This window comes from Pipistrellus hanaki (assembly GCF_964339955.1).
Source record: "Pipistrellus hanaki genome assembly, chromosome: 13".
Lineage (NCBI taxonomy): Eukaryota > Metazoa > Chordata > Mammalia > Chiroptera > Vespertilionidae > Pipistrellus > Pipistrellus hanaki.
This window is the reverse complement of record NC_140515.1, coordinates 28,804,354-28,819,189: the sequence shown is the minus strand read 5'-3', so window position 1 is coordinate 28,819,189 and position 14,836 is coordinate 28,804,354.

The window sequence follows — 14,836 nt, the reverse complement described above, 5'->3', positions numbered from 1 at the left end:
AAATCCACCTAATTGTACATTTAAAGGGTGAATTTTATGGCATGTGAATTTTAACTCAAATTTTTAAATGGTGAGGAAAAATAGGATTATTTCTATCCTCCCCTTACTGAATGAGAACGATCATGTTTTTGCTTTTCCCTTCTCCACACACTTACCTCCATTTGTCATTCTGTTATTCCAGGGCTGCAACAGGTTGTTGTGCAGGTTTGTCACTGCCCCAACGGGACGGTCAAGTGGACCAAGATGGTCTTGAGTCCTAATCAGACACTCATTCTACCTGAATGAAGGGGTACCTTTTCCTAATTCACACAAAAATGCCTTGTAGATTAGTAGTGGCCCTAATCATTTTAATGGGCTTTTAGTATAAGGAAGGTTGTAAATATATGTATTTAGTCTACATCTTGGATTAAAATTAAAGCACTTCATTTTGCTATAGTAATAAAATTGGATTTACTCTAATAGATTATTTTTCAGATCCTTTGGCCCTCTTTTAAAAGTTGAATTGAATATTATTTGACTAATCTTAAAAAGTACATTTCTAGTTTAAATGTGTTACACAGTTCCTTTACATTTGCCATTTTTGTTAAAAAGTATTCAGTGTACTGTTCAACTTTACATTATGATCCTCCAATTCAACTTTATATTTCATATCACTAAAGTATTACCACTACCAAAGGGATTTCCTGATACTTATTTGTTCTAACAATGCAGCTTTTCTGACAGCATTCTTGTATAGATTTCAAAAGAGCTCAAATAATAGTATTTTCTACACTAAATTTAATCAGTGAGTCAACACACATTTACTGAATCTCTATTATATTCAAAATAACATTCTATTTCAAACAGGAAGAACCCCCAAATCCTGATATTTTACATTCAAAGTCCATGTATGCTTGGCACATAGTAGGTGCTCAAATATTTGTAAATGAAAAAATGAATTAAGAGCAATTAAAAATGATTTAGATTTATCTGTGATACCTAAATGTTAGACACTGGCAAAAAACCATACCATTTAATGTCTTTAATTATACCTGTAAAGAAAGAAGGAAAATTACATCACCTGATGTAAAAAATGTGATATAATTAGTGACTATTTCTAAGATAAATCTTGGAATCCTGGCAAACTAACAATTGCATGTTTTAATGTGAAGTATTTGTGGTATTTTAATAATAATGCCAAATTCACATGATCATTCCCAATCTTGATTCCTTCTCTTCTCCCCAAATTATTATGCACATTATAATTTGAAAATCATTGCTACAATGAGAAGGTCATAAATAGTAAATGGAAAAATTTTGTTAGAACTCAAAATATAAGTCCAGATTTTTAATGTTGTTCTCTGTCAAGTGAGTTAGAGTCTAAGTTCCAGTCAAGTCAGAGAATTGCCTTTTCAAGTATTTAAGGACCATCATTTAAAATGCTATTCGTACCAAAAGAACCTCTTCTTTATCATGGAAAAAAAAAGTTTAATTCCAGTTTTTCTCAGTAAGAAATGTGAGAAATGGAAATGGAAATAGAAAACTTATTCAGTATTTGAGGAAAACAGTTGGTATTCAGCAAACAGCAAGTAATTTATTGACTTGGCAAGGCTCCCTTGAACTCTAACATATAGTTAACTCTTCCTTATCTGGGAACAGATTTAATATTTTTTTAAATTGTTTGTAAAGTCACTGAGCTAAATTCTAGGCTATTGAAAGTATGCCTGAGATAGCAGTGGAATTAATGAACACTGGGCTAGCGTAGGTTTACTTTCAAATTCTTATTAAGCGTGTTTGGCTGAAACACAAAAACCTGGCTTTTAGGGAGCTCATAGACTTGCAGAGGAGACAGGTAAGATTCTTTTTTAAAATATATATTTTTATTGAATTCAGGAGAGGGAGAGAGAGACAGAAACATCAATGATGAGAGAGAATCATTGACTGCCTCCTATATGCCCCATACTGGGGATCAAACCTGCAACTCGGGCATATGCCCTGGCGGGGAATCGGACCATGACCCCTAGGTTCCTGGGTTGATGCTCAATTGCTGAGCCACACCTGCCTTTGCAGGTAAGTTTCTTTTTTAAAAGCAGAATACAATGCTAGAAAAGTGTTTATCACATGTTGCCATGGGGGTACAAAGAATGGGGCAAATCTAATTCAGGTTGAGGAGGGGTTAATGAGAGGGCTTCCCAAAGATATAGTACTGAGCTTAATCTTGGAGGAGGAACAAAATCTAGCCATACGAAAATATTTAGGAGGTAAGATCCAAGGCCTTTAAAACAAACAAAAAACCCTTTTGCCTTAGAGGGCATGAGTATTAGAGGGCATGAGTATAAGCTGATGCTCAGGTTTCTGATGTGAGCAGTTGATGGGCTCAGTTTGAGAAATGTTGAGTTTTAGGTGTTTGTGGAGGGTAATGAACATGGACATCTACTCCTGTACACAGGAGTCTTGGAAAGGGGACTGTGATGGAAATACAACTTGGAATTGTCATTGTTTACCTAGATACTGAACCCATTGGTGCAAATGAGACTGCCAGGGAGAGCAAGAGAGTGAGGCAGCTAAGGAGAAATCTATGAGAAAGATGAGATTTTAAGGGATAGGTGAAATCTGGAAGGAACAGCTAGAGAAATAGAAAAATGACAATGGCCTGGTATAATGAAGGTCAGAGGAAGAGAGCAGACAACTGATGACTATTAAGATGACTATTAAGTTTAGTCTCTTTTTTCTTTTCTCTCCCCCACCCTCCCCATTTACATTCATGTCTATACTCCAGTAAAGGAAGTTATAGAGATGTTAACTAAGATTGGCCTGGTACTAGTAAACTTTGGTGAAAACAGAGGTGAAGGTAAAAGACATGCCAGTCAAACCATTTATTGAGCACCTACTACAAGCCAAGCATTGTGCTATTTAATCTTCACTACAGCCCTCTGAGGTCAGGAAGAAATATTATTAATATTGTCACCCTCATTTTACACCGAAACACAGAAAGACCTTGACCAGTCATACAATTAGTTTGCAACAGTTACAAAATAATTCAGCTCTACCTAACTCCTGCGTCCAGTCTCTTATCTATTTCTGGTTACCAATTGTGATGAGAAAGTGGAGATAATGAATGCCAATGGCTCTTAGACATGTATGTCAGTGAAGGCAAGAGGATAAGCTATACACTGAGTCTAACCATGGTGGGCTTTTTTACTTTTATTTTTTTAAGATGAGGGGTTTGCACATGATTTTAAGCTAAGGAGAAAGAAACAATGAAAAGAAAGAGGCGTCTCAAAAATGCAGGGGTTGTCTATCACTATTTTCCCTCCTATACCCTCCCCCACACCCCACCCCTGGTATTCACCATACTATTGTCAATGTTCATGACTTGGGGTGGTGAACTCACAATACAGTGTACAGATGATGTGCTGTAGAATTATGCAACTGAAACCTGTATGATTTTGTTAACCAGTGTCATCCCAATAAATTCACTAAAAAGGAAAAAATTGTCACATGCTTTCATTTTTAGGAAAGTGCACATTCTGTGTTTTTTTAAGTTTAGTCTCTTTTTTCTTTTCTCTCCCTCAACCCTCCCACCACCCCCTGGTGTCTGAGTCCATTAGTTATGCTTACATGCATGCATACAAGTCTTTTGGTTGATCTCTCTCCCTTATTCCCATCCTCCCCTTCCTTCCCTCGGAGGTTTGAGCATCTGATCCATGCTTCTCTACCTCTGGATCTGTTTTTGTTCATCAATTTATGTTGTTCATTATATTCCACAAGTGAGTGAGATCATGTGATATTTATCTTTCTCCGATTGGCTTATTTCGCTCAGCATAATGCTCTCCAGGTACATCCATGCTATTGCAAATGGTAGGAGTTCCTTCCTTTTTACAGCAGTGCAGTATTCCATTGTGTATGTACCACAGTTTTTTAATACACTCATCTGCTGATGGGCACTTAGGCTGTTTCCAAATCTTAGTTATTGTACTAATAAATTGTGCTACTATGAACATAGGGGTGCATATATCCTTTCTGATTGGTGTTTCTAGTTCCTTGGGATATATTCCTAGAAGTGGGATCACTGGGTCAAATGGGAGTTCCATTTGTAGTTTTCTGGGGAAACTCCATACTGTTCTCCGCTGTGGCTGCACCAGTCTGCATTCCTACCAGCAGTGCAAGAGGGTTAGTTTTTCTCTGCATCCCTGCCAGCTCTTAATTGATCATGCAGTGGTACTAGAAATGGCTACTTTCAGTTCTCCCAGATCTTATTTTCAAAGAAATATATGCCAAGCATGGCTAAAATTTATTAAACTGAGCTTCTAGTCATTATACTATAAAGGGCAATATTATCCAATGTCTTTTGTATTAAAGGATGTACAATGAAATCCATAACCAGAGCTCTTTGTAGATTTCTCTTCCTAAGGTAATAATTCTGCTACTCTGGTAGAATAGTGGCTTCTAAATCATAGTCTACATAATAATTTTATATATTCAAGATAGTTATATATTTAGAACCTACTATGCCAAGGCAGTAATGCCAGTGATGTGGGGGAAATGCAAGGTACAGTGCATATATCTTCTCTAGGAGCTTTCAATTTTCTTAGAAGAAGTTAGATGGTTACAGAAATGACTAGAATTCAGAGCATTAAAAAGAGCTGATATAAATGATAATATGATGTTAGTCCACCTTAATTTCTTTCATTTAAAAATTATTCCATACTAAAAAAATAAAATAAAAATAATAAAAATAATTGCATCAGTAACGGATGACTTTACTTTGTTGAAAGGAATACAGAAACATCTAGAATAAATTGTAGAAGTTCCCCCTTACTATCCTCCTATTCCCACTTCCCTTCCCAGATTGAGGTATTTCTTGTTAGCCTCTTTTCCGTGTATTTTCATACATATAGAAGTACATATGTACTTCAGCATACAGATTTTTATAGTTGTTTAGCATAAATTATTTGAAATACATGATTCTGTGAATTTTTCACTTAGTAAGTTCTTTTCATGTCAGGACATATAGATCTATCCTCTTAAAAGTCAGTATAGTATTACTACAGAATAACATTTTAACTATATTCTGCAAAAAAGAGTGAAACAAAATGACTAGGTTTTGAAAATACTCATGATTGTATTAAATTACTGCCATGCTTAATTAATTGTTGGTGAAGACTAAGCCTTATAGACATTTTCTCTTATCTTTTTGATCTTTTAATAATATAGATTTTATGTATTATTTTGATCTATGAAAGGCCTTAATGTTTTGCTTAAAATCAAGTGTTCTTAAAAGGAATACTTAAGTACAAAATACTGGAATACAACCTAACAAGCATATAATATTGAACGTTAGGATCCCGCAAAGAAGAAGAAAAAACTAAAGAAAAGAAAAAATCTTAAATATCTAAAGATAATGGGAATTCTTAATGAGAGTTCTTTTTAAAAAAAATTCAGTTTTTTTCTCATCATTGTTAAACTGATAACTAAATTTTTAAAAATACATATTTTATTGATTTTTTTACAGAGAGTAAGATAGAGGGATAGAGAGTTAGAAACATCGAAGAGAGAGAGTCATCAATCAGCTGTCTCTTGCACACCCCTACTGGGGATGTTCCCACAACCAAGGTACATGCCCTTGACCGGAATCGAACCCGGGACTTTCAGTCCGCAGGCCGACGCTCTACCACTGAGCCAAACCGGTTTCGGCTGATAACTAAATTTTTTAAAAAAACATAAAATACTATCTATATCTTGTTTAAATATGTACAGAGGCACAGAAAAAAATAAGTGTATGTTTTAATAGTGATTATCTCACGATGGTGGAATGTACTCAAGGTAATTCTTATTCTTTTTTTTGTGAATGTTCCAACTTTAAAAATAATGTATATTAGTTGTCCTAGAAAAAAAAATGAAGCAATAAAATGCATTCATAAATGAGCTGAATCACTGTGTCACTAGATTTAAGAATAGGAACTGTACCTTCTCTAACTTTATATTTCCCCACATTACTTTTATTCAAGTAGCTGTCAATACACATTATTAAAATAAAAATAGAATTGGACTATTATGTGTAATGCATAAAATGATAACCTTGGGTCAAATAAACTTAAAAACAGATTTGTAATATATAAATAAGCACCAAATCCAAATTAGTATATTCAAGTAATATTAGGCTAAACACAAATAATTTTTTATTGACTAATAAGTTTACTCTTTTTTGTTAAATAATTATATTTTTATTTATAATTTAGCAAAAATTTAGTCTTTAAAAAAGCTTATTCTTGTCATTTCCAAAAAAAGAGAGGGGAAAGGAGAGAGGAAGCTGTGCTTACTGGGAAAGTTGCAACATTCAGTTTGTAAGTGCTTTTGCTTTAGATATTTTTTTCAACTACTTCTCTTACATAAGAGTCCTGTAATATCTCCATAGGGAGAAATAACACTGGGCTACATTATGTCTTTTAATTTTTCCTCCAGATAGTGTTTACAAATCAACATGTAGGAGTGACTCCATATTCAAAGTAATTAGCCAACTTTGGTATCCATTTGCCATTAAAGACAATTGGTAATTTTAACAATCAATGAGAGTTTATTTTAGGAGAAAACTTACTGAAATTTGCAGGAAATAACCTTTTTGTTCCAAAACAGCTGTCATTGAACACCATTATATCTACAACAATTAAAATTATCTTTGGTGACTTTGAGCATTTGGCATTGCTCCATTATTGTTCAGTTAAATATTTTTCAAGTTTGCTAGGACTTTTGCCCACTGTGTGCTTACGGCCCTTTATTGTCAATAAGTATCTTAGAATTCACCTTTGTGACATTACTTTTTTGTATTGTGGGAGAGAATGTAATGTCTGAAACAAATTGCTTGAGAAATCAAGTAATATTTACTAGGAAATTGTACTACATATCTACAAGTTACTTACAAAAATATAATTATAATTTATTCCATTAGATTTGCAACAGATCTCCCCTTCTTTCTGTTTCTAGATCCTTGCAAAAAAAATTTTCCAGTTTAAAGAATTAGCTAATGTTTAGTGGACAAAAACAGCAAAAGCTAACATGTGCTGTGATTTTGATAAATTTAATGAAAAGTTTTGAAAAAAAAATTCTAAGTTTAAGTCACCCAGACCATCAGCACAGGGAATTGATTGTCAAAAAGAAAATAAAAAAACAACAAAAAACATACTATTTTGCATGTCAATAAGCATGTTTGTTCAATACCTATCCAAAATGAGTACTATCTTAGAAAAAAATAAAAAAAACTGAGATCTTGTAATACATCATCCAATTTAAATCTTAGATAAGACTTCATATTTGTTTGTTTAATTTTGCAAGGAAGTAAATGTTTGTCTTCAGAAATGATTAAGCATTGAAACCTTAAATAGATCATATGATAAAAAGGCAATATGTTTATAATATCTCAGGCCCTGATTACTATTACTTGTGACTATTTTGAGGGAAATAATTTATTTGCTGTGATTTTATTCAAACCAGAAAAGTACTGGAAAATTTGTAAGAATGATTGGATTATTTAAACCTAGAATATTGAAACAAATGGATATTCCTTATACCCTAATACTTTTCTGAATTTTACAAGCACACAAATAACCTTTCAGACAAAAAAATACTGGAAAAGATTTAGAAGGGTTATTTGGGTGAAATTTAAGTAACTCCCAAAATCTGCAAAAAAATTCAAAGCAATTTAACCATTTGTGCTGTGTATATAGGGCATCAAAATTTGCATAAATTATCTTTAGGTTGACTCACTTGTCTGCACTTCTGTTATCATAGCAGATATTTTTATTTCTGAACTGTCCTCTCAATTTCACACATTCAAATCCTGGACTGTTTTTGAGGAAAAATAGTAGCAAAAATTGTTTTCCCATCTCAGGAAGTTGAAAATGGAGGATTTGCAATATATTATTTAAAAAGTAGATTCAAAACTTTCATAACATTTAAAATTGACTAACAAATTGAAGATTATATTCCAAATTGTTAAAAGGTCTTATTTCTGGGGTAGAGAAACTGGTGATGTTTCTTTTCTTGATATATTCTGAGGTTTTCAGAAATTCATGTATTACTTTTATAGTTAGCAAAATAGTAAGACATGGGGAAGGGCATCCCATTAATCATGAAAAGGTGAGTAAAATATATTTACACTTAATTTTTTCAAAGAATTTTAAAAATTACTTTTGTAAAACATTACAGACCTCCAAGCTCTTCCTTTCATTTGTGGAACATGAAGTATATTTTGGATCAAAACATGGAACATTCCAGACAATGTGAAATCTAGAAAGGAACTGCACCTGTATCCCAAAGCAGGGCCAAAAAAATATAGTTACTGAATAAATAATCTTCCAAAATTAGGGGAAAAAACTGAAGTCCACCCTTTTACTTACTACTACGCACAAAAGTGAAAGTTTTACTCTTTGCATTAATATGGCAGAATTCCTGGAATAGTAGTAATTATTAGTAATAAGGTATTTTTCAGAGTTTTATTATACTGATCAGTTTTAAGTGAAGAGTAGATATTGTAGAACGTAACTTAGTGCTTTAACTGAAAACTTGATGATTTTGAGTTAAACTATAGCTATTTGCAACTTTTGAAATTACTTGATTATTTTCCTCACAACTATTACTTGTACCAAACAGAGAACATTGTGTATTTGAGAATTTGTTTACCTAAACTGATGTACTTTGTAGGGATGAATTTAGCTTTAGCACTATTTTCTAAATAATTTTGTAAAAAGAATGACATTTACCTAATAGAAATTCTATAAAAATTTATCTTTTTCATAGGTGAAGCAATGCATGTGGAAAGCTGAAAAATCTGGAGATTACGCAAGGAACATTTGGTATAAAAAAGAATTAAATCATGGCTCTAGATTTTTCTGGCAAAAGTAATAATCGATATATGGAACAAACTATGAGCATGGCTTTTTGAAAGTAATTATTAGTACAACTTTTTAAAAATAATCAAAAGTTGTAAAAGAATTCCAACAGAGGAGAGGCATAAAATAGAGAACTTGAGAAAGAAGAATATGTGTGTGTGATCAAACATGTGACTTTGCTATTATTTTTATTATCTTTACAGAAAACCTCAGACAAACAAGGAGAGAGGATGAGGAGAAGACAAAATTTAGCTCTCTAGACTAGATATTTTGCTCATATTGTATTCTTTTAAAAAAAAATTTTTTTTGCATTCATTTTTTTGGGTGTATTTCATGGTGGAAAAAAAATCTCTCAAGTGCTCTATTGTTTACAACAAAAATTGAAAAGCAAAAGAAGCATGTGAAACTATTCTTAGGCATAGATAAAAGAGAGGCCAAAAATAAATCTTCACCTTTGCATTTTAATTTTCAACAGAAGTGTTGTATTTTTCTTTAAATTCTCATGTTTCAGCTGCACTCATGTTTCCAATCCTTCTGCAATAATCTTAGCAAATGCTAAAATTGCCAAAACCAATTCCAGGCTAGTAAAATGATTTGTATTTTTTTCTTAATTGAACCTTTTTATTAATCTTCCAGTTTCTCCATTTATCACAATTTGAAGCTGCTCTTCAATTTGCTGCCTTTCATTTGAAGGTTTGATAAATCAACTTTTGTACTAGTTACTAGAAATACAACTCCGAACAATTCAGAAAACTTTCTCAGATTCACTGTACACCAAGTTCTTTCCAAAAAAAGTTTATAAAGGTTCTAATGATCTCTAACGTGGCATTAAAAATAATTTCTCCTTTCTAATTTGGAAAACAAGAACATTAGCCATTATTTGTTTCTTAGTGATTTTCCACATGCCAGTCATCCTATCTTGGAACGCCTCAATTTTAGACTAAACCCCTCTACTGGTATATGACTTTTCCCATGTGACCCTTTAAATAAATTCTAAGATTTTCCCATAATTAATTAATCTCAGAAATCAAAATGAAACATGTCACCAGGGTCTTATTTAAAGCCAAGAAATTTATTGGCTATTATCCAGCCTTCTTTCTAAATTAAACAACCCCAAATACTACTCTCTCTATCCTTGCTTCTTGATATTAGGCATTTTCTTTCCAGATAACTGGGGCACATATGAGAGCTTTGATATGTCCACATTGTAACCAGGACCACATTTATATTTTATTTCAATAATACATAAATATATTTTCTCTAAAATTTCCTTATCTACATGCCTTTAAAAAAAATACACGCAATAGGAATTAATTTCCCCATCTTTGGTAGTAAAATGATTTAGTATCATTTTGCAATTTTTGAATGATCTGAAATATAGTACCACAAAAATCCTTTCTGAAAATGTGAATTTTTAGGTTTGGTAACAATTAATATACAACTAAATCTTCTTGGAGAGAGAGAGAGAGAGAGAGAGAGAGAGAGAGAGAGAGAGAGAGAGAGAGAGAGAGAGAGAGAGAGAGGAGAGAGAGAGAGAGAGAGAAAGTTAGTTTAATTCCCAAACTAAATTCAATATTGTCCATTTTTTGAAAAATGAAGTCTTTCTTTTGTTGAGGTATATTTTTAAAAATAACTAAGAAAAAAGCTGGGAAACTTTCTCCTTCCCTCCCTTTCTTTTTCCCTCCCAGAAAGACTTCTTCTTTCTCTCCTTTCTTCCTCCTCCTTCCCTTTCTCACTCTTACTCTTCCTTCCTGTCTTTATTTCTAATACCCTCTTAAGCAAAAAGCAAAGGATTCCTTTGCAGCAGGATAGGCAGAATACCATCACATGCATTCCTCAGTTTAACTGCATCTGGTCCTTAGGAAGACACTGATTGGGCTGTTCTGATGTGGCATCCCAAACCCCTGCTGTACTGCCCGGTTATCACAGGAAGATGGTGTCTCTGTCTAGTGTCACCTCTGACATGCACCTCAGAGCCTAAGATACTGAGTTCTTGTCTTCTTTTCCCTCTCCCTCTGACTCCCTCCTCTGTCTTTCACATTGGTCTTTTTCTCTTTTTATGTCTGTCTGCACGCCTCCCTCTGTCTCTGTCTGTTGTTCTCCCTCTTTGTTTCTTTTTCATTTATTCAGATTTTCTCTCATCCAAACCTCTAAATTATTGTTTAAAATATTTTTGCTTGAGTTTAGGAAAAAAAAACAAAAAAACCAACCATTGGTGCTTTGATATATTTCTACTTCTTTAAAGAACAATTGTTGTAATTCTAGTTTTGTTTTGTTTTTGCTATGAGTCAGTGACCTTTAGTAGAAAGCATTCTTACTATGGCTTACAGAATTACTAATTAGAAAATGTATGATATTTTTAAAGGCTGCTATTAATTTTTTCTATTTTCTTATGATAATCTTAGAGAGAAAATATAAAAAACACTGAAAAATATAATTATCAAAAAAATATATATATAATTATCCATGGCTACCCTACAGTCACCAGATTTAGCAAATAAAAATATTGAGCAGTCAAATTTAAATTTAAGATAAACAATAAATTTTTAGTATAAGTATTTTTCATTCAATATTTGAGACATATGTATGATAAAAATATATTTGTTGTTTATCAGAAATTCTAATTTAGTTGGGCAGTATATATTCAGAGAAAAGTATGATGGACTTTTTATATGTATATAATATTTGTAAGCTAGGTGGTTTTTTATTTAGGCACTAATTAGATTCCTTGTTGCTGCTTCTGTATCTAAACTTCCTTGTGTAGTTTCCTGCTGAGATTTTACTGCTCCCAACAATGGCTGTCAGATAAAAGTGACAGTAAAAAAACCATAATTAAAATTAGGTAATTTTGCTATTTACTTGTTCTGGCATGGGGTTTTACAGGGAAACAGCAAATTTCTCATTTATTTGCCCTTTACTAATTCTGAATTTAAAATAATGTACTGACTTTATGTTTTCCCCCTTAGTTATATATGTTATTCCACTCCTTTCAAGTCCATTGAAAACATACCTAGATGGCAATAGAGAAAAATGTACCTGAATATTCAATTCCCTATCACCTCCCTCTGTAACAGGCACTTAACAAATAGTGTAAAGGGCAGCATTTTGGAACTTGTTATAAAGCAGTCAGCCTAATAGTTGTAGTAGGTAGATTTTTTTTTTTTATTAATCTCACTCATCTCTCTCCATAAAAGCCTAAGCGACTGCTCGACCATCCAACCGGTAGCTAGGATGCACACTGGCCACCAGGGGACAGATGCTCAATAAACAGACATGAAAACATGGAATAGACTGATGAATCTCAGAGGGGGGAGGGCGGGAAGAGATTAACCAAAGATCTTGTATGCATACCAGAGACCCGATGCACGGATTCTTGCACCTAAGCCTGGCCTGCGGGGATCAGGCCGAAACCAGCAGTCTGACATCCCCTGAGGAGTTCCAGATTGCGAGAGGGTGCAGGCCAGGCCAAGGTGCCCCACCGGTGCATGAATCCGTGCACTGGACCTCTAGTTTTAAAATAAGACATCTGAAATAAAATGTAACTATACCCAAAACTGGTTTGGCTCAGTGGATAGAGTGTCGGCCTGTGGACTGAAAGGTCCCAGGTTCGATTCCGGTCAAGGGCATGTACCTTGGTTGCGGGTACATCCCCAGTAAGAGGTGTGCAAGAGGCAGCTGATCAATGATTCTCTCTCATTGATGTTTCTAAATTTCTATCCCTCTCTTTCTGTAAAAAATTAATAAAACATATTTTTAAAAAATAATAAATAAAATGTAACTATAGTAGTATAATAGCTAAGATTTATTGATCACTTACCATTTGTCAGGTACTTTCCAAGCATTATTCCTGAAATAGCTTAAATCATTTAAATCCCCAAACCAATGAAATAGATACTATTTTTTTCTCACTTTAGAGATGAGGAAACTGAAGTAAAGGGAAGTTATTGTAAGTAACACCAAGTTTCTTGTTATTAACAGTTTACATTACTGTAACTTTGTCACAATTAATGGACCAATATTGATATATGATTATTAAAGTATATATTTTATTCATATTTCCTTAGTTTTTTTTTTTTTAACCTAATATCCTTTTTCTATCCCAGGAGCCCATCTAGGACACCACATTACATTTAGTTGTCATATCTCCTTGGGCTTTTCTTGACAGTTTCTCAAACTTCCTTCATTTTTGATGACTTTGATAGTTTTGAAGAATACTAGTCAGGTATCCCTCAATTGGAATTTGTCTTATATTTTTCTCATATTTAGACTAGGGTTAGGGTTTTGGAAAGGAAGATCACAGAAGTGCAATGCAATTCTTATCATATCTTGTCACCCTTACTCACTTGCCTGTATATTTGTCAGGTCTCACCACTGGGAAATTACTTTTTCCTCCCCTCTTCCCATTCTGTTCTCTTTGGAAGAAATTCACTATTCCCAGCCCACACTTTTGCGGTGGAGTGTTAAAACTAAGCTATTATTTTATTAACAGCTTTATTGAGGTATAATTTATATACCATATAATTCATCTATTTAAAGTGTACAATTGAGTGGTTCTCAGTATATTCACAGTTGTGCAACATGACCACTATCAATTTTAAAACATTTTTATCTCCTTAAAAAGAAATTCCATACCCATTAACAGTTGTACCCTAACCCTCCTCCAGCCATGGCAACTAACCTACTTTCTGTCTCCATAGATTTTGCCTATTCTGAACATTTCATATAAAAGGAACTATGGTATTTCCTAACTGATTCTTTTACTTAACAGTAATGTTTTTGAAGCATGTCCACGTTGTAGCACATACCAATATGTCATTGCTCTTTATTGCTGAATAATATTCTCTTATATGGATATACTACATTATGTTTACCTATCCTTCAGGTGATGGACATTTGAACTGCTTTCCTTTTTTTGGCTATTATGAAGAATGCTGGTATGAACATTTATACAAAAGTTTTAATGTGAAAACATATGTTTTCATTTCTCCTGGTTAAATGCCTAGGAGTAGAGTTGCTGAGTATAAATGAGCTATTTTTAAAATAAGAAATACATGGCTGACTAGACTGTGGGCTGTCCCTGCTTTCAGTTATCCACACAGGCTAGGAAAGCCTAGCTCATTGCCCTATAAAGCCATAACACAGGGCACCACCTCAAACCTGTTGCAGCTACCCAAATTGCAAGCATGTTGACTAAAATGAAAGAAAGGCTTCATAAAAGCCTGCCTACACATCCCATTTGTAAACCTATAGCAAATAATTATATGCGCTGAAAAAAATATATACACATTCCACATATTATTAGCTTTTATTAAAAAGTTATGAACACAGTTGGCATGGCTCAGTGGTTGAGCATTGACCTATGAAACAAGAGGTCATGGTTCAATTCCAAGTCAGTACATATGCCCAAGGTTGCAGCTCAATCCTCAGTGTGGGGCATGCAAGAGGCAGCCAATCAATGATCTCACTCATCATTGATGTTTCTATCCCTCTCTCACTCTCCCTTCAATTCTCTGAAATAAATAAAAACATATTATTTTTAAGAAGTTATAAGAAAGTGCCCTGGTTGATATTGCTAGGTGGTCAGAGGGTCAGCCCATGCCCTGGAAGGTTGAGGATTTGATTCCTGGTCAAGGGCAAGTATCTTGGATGCAGGATCCCCATCCTGGTGGGGGCAAGTGCAGGAGGCAACCACATAGATGTGTCTCTCTCTCTCTCTCTCTCTCTCTCTCTCTCTTTCCTTTTACTCTCTCTAAAAAAAAATCAATGGAAAAAATATCCTCGGGTGACGATTAACAAAACAAAACAAGTTATTATGAGAAAGCTCTGCCTATCTTAAGCCTAGAAGTTCTTCAAGGTGCATAGAATAAGTTGTGTGTGTGCCTTACTCTAAATCTTTTTGAAACAATCAAAGGCTGCCACTATCACTACTAGGATTAAGTATTATTAATTTGGAAAACAGGCAACAAGGA